We start from the raw sequence: 3,457 nt of genomic DNA, 5'->3' as shown, positions 1-3,457 counted from the left end.
GGCTCTGAAACATACTCAAAGTATAAAACTAAAGAGTAGCCATCTTTGAAGTTGTTTTTTTTGTCTTGTTATATCTTTTTTTATGTCTTTTGTGTCTTATTACGTCTTTTTCATCATTTTTCATCTTGTTAGGTTGTTTTTAGTCTTGTTACATTTTTCAGTCCTATTGTGTCTTTTTAATCTTGTTACATCTTTTACACTGTTTTTCTATCTTTCTTTTTTTTGGTTTTCACATAGTTTTTCTTTGTCTTGTTAAATAATTTTTGTCTTGCTATGTTGTTTTTTGTCTTATAACGTCCTTTTTGTCTTGTTACGTCTTTTATATTGTTGTTCATGTTCTTACATCTTTCATGTTGTCTTATTTTTATTGTCTTGCTATATCCATTTCATAGTTTTTCATTTTGTTCTATTGTTTTTGTCCTGTTAGATTGGTTTCAGTCTTGTTACATTTTTTTAGTCTCATTGTGTCTTTTTCATCTTGTTACATCTTTTACATTGTTTTTCGTCTTGTTGCATCTTGGTTTGTAAGTTTTGTCTCGTTGCGTGTGTCATGTGTAGCACGCACTGATGGACAGACAAGGGAATCTTCTTTTCTACAAGTTATTGTTTCCTCAACCTAAGTTGAAATCAGTCTTGATGTTGGGAAGGTGGTGCAGAACAAATAAATAAAAACAATTAATCATTCCCCTTAACTGCAAAAAAAGTACATATATTTATGTTAAATAAGTTGTATACTCAATTAAAGTACACATATCTGAAAAATATACTTAAGTACAGTTACAAAATATTTGTACTTAGTTACTTCCCACCTCTGACTGACTTAATATAATGCCTTAATAATGCTTAATACGTATAATAGTCATGCAAGGCAAAACCAAGAGTGTCGATGAAAGGGGTAAATTAATTTAAAGAATGATGCTGAAAAATATTCTCATTATGTTCCTCCAGGGCTTCTGTAGAACTCTGCAGATATTATTCTCTTCCAGTAAAATGTTATACAATGTGTTTCATATAAGGAAACTCAAAATATATGGTTGGAAGCCCACAAATGTGGGATTTCACTTCATTTAAGCCCACTGACATTCTTCAATTCCAGAAGAATTCCCCCCTGACAGTGTCACATGTTTTTCAGGGGACAGTTTGCAAGCATAAATAAAGGCAACAAGCTGCTTTTATACTTTCCATAATATAATGCATTCAACATATTTTCAGAGCTCATGATCAACTCTGCTTTTTTAATCAAAGCACAATACCCTGAGGCACACGCTGATTTAAAAAGATGGCGACAAGAAACTGAGCCAAGCTGACCCAGACCGGCGCTCATATAACTTTTTATGAAAAGACTTCCCTCTGGTGAAAACAAGAATGAAATCTGCCGTGCACAATCCTCAGCTGGATGATCTGAAAAGTGCTATAGCTGCAGAGCTGACATGTCTCCACGGGTAACAGAGGAAACATGCTGGTTTTTGGTTTTTGTATCTATCTGTGCTTGTTGTTTCTGCTGATAACCATCGCACTAATGGATTTATGGGTTCTTGTGACTGTGTCATGTGTGTGAAAGCCCATAATCTAGCTCTATTACCACATTATGAAAGGCTGTAAACTGTACACAGTGCGCATTGATTGCTCTTGATTATAAATTAATAGTGTTATCAGTTACTCGACAGGCTGAACAGATCATAAAGTCCTTCATTAAAGCCATAAACTTATAATAATCTGATTTTCTTTGTAAAGGTGGCCTCTACAAAGCCACTGTGGTATAAGTCAGTCATTAGAGCTTTCTTGTCGCGACTGTTGTGTGTGATATGCGTCATTTGTACATGCCCCAGGTTGAAATTGGTCTTGCTGTTGGGAAGGTCTGTGACGCAAAATAAAAATAATCACTAATAATTCCCCTCAAAAGCATTAAAACTAAAGAAACAAGCCTGTTTTGAAAAAGTAAGGAGCAGAATGTATGGATATTTGTGTTAAAATGCAGGGAGTACTAGTAAAAAGTTGCCAGAAAAATAACCAAGTAAGATAAAAAGTACTTAGTAGTAGTTTTTCCCACCTCTGTCAGTCATATCAGATTGCTTATTTTCCAATGTCATATTCAGGCTCTGTCAGAGCTGCCACATAGCGTGCCTGTGCAGTTCTCACCCCACATACATTTGGCAGCTTGAACTCACTGTGAACCGTGCAGGTCCAGGAAAGGGGAAACGTCTCTTTCCTCATGCCTCCGATTCCCCTCTCTTTCAAAAGAGCAGGCTTGCAAAACAGGCTTTAGTTCCCTTGACAGTCTGCAAACTTATCACCCTGTCATTTTTTTTCTTCTGTTAGGCCCTGTGATGTCTTTGGGACCTAATTGCAATGACAGTCATGTGATAAGAGTGGGAGGCTTTGAACAGAGGGCGAGAGGGGAGTGAAGGCGCACCCTGCTCGGACTGATCGTCCTCTCCATTTGTCAAACCGTCTGCCCTCATCCAGCCCTGGGTTTTCCCTCGTGGTTAGAGAGCAAGACAGATGGACATAACGGGCGGATGGACAGAAAGGGACGCCCTTCCCTCTGCCGTGAACTCAGACTCACACGAGTCAGACTTGATTAATCTCTGACTTTTAATCTTGTGATGTGCACAGTGGGAATATGATATTATTAAGGTGCTCTTGTTTGAAAAATTGTTTGAGTGCAACACACTGTTTGCTCACTGAACTTAAAAGTTTATTGTAGCTTGCACAACTTCAGCTGACCTTAAGATATTAAGAAATCATTTTGTGTGCAGTAACTTTTGTTATAATAATGTGTTTTTGTTATGTTACGTTAACACAAAATTGTTTTATTGTACTAGAAATCTAATATTTGTTCTTCTTGCATAAAAACATTTAGTACATATTTCTACTGCCATTTTTTAGTGTGCACAATGTGTATGTTGTTAATTGGTCTTCAACTAATTAGGCTATACTGACTTTATAAATTTAAATGAAAAAAAAATCAAAAATCAAAGCTTGTTGACTCTGAATATTATGCCACTCTCACAAGGACTGAGTGTTTGTGAACATAAAGTTAGTGACAAACACTAACTCAGCTTGAAAGTTTATTGTAAACAGCTGGCAAACAAAACTTTGATGTCCTCTGTAAATCACTTTGAGCTGGTTCAACTTTAATAATCTAAGTTAGTTGAACTTAGGTTGAATAATTGGTTTATTATTTAAGTTTTGCAAATCCATTTGAACTCACACAGTGCATGCTGGGAACTCTTAATATGCAGTATCTCTAAAAAAATAATTGTTGCTTTGACACAGTTTGACTAAACTGTGTGTATAAGAAAATTTTTATGACCAAAAGTTGGTCATAAAAAGAGGAAATTGCTTCAGTTTCAACACTGCGACTCTTGTTGTAATAATGTGATTTCTTAACACACAAAACACAAATTACTTTTTATTAACCAAGAAACTGACTTAGTCTACATGTTGTTTGAAC

This window comes from Lutjanus erythropterus, chromosome 23 (assembly GCF_056507025.1).
Source record: "Lutjanus erythropterus isolate fLutEry1 chromosome 23, fLutEry1.hap2, whole genome shotgun sequence".
Taxonomy (NCBI): Eukaryota; Metazoa; Chordata; class Actinopteri; order Lutjaniformes; family Lutjanidae; genus Lutjanus; species Lutjanus erythropterus.
This window is presented reverse-complemented; position numbering follows the sequence as displayed.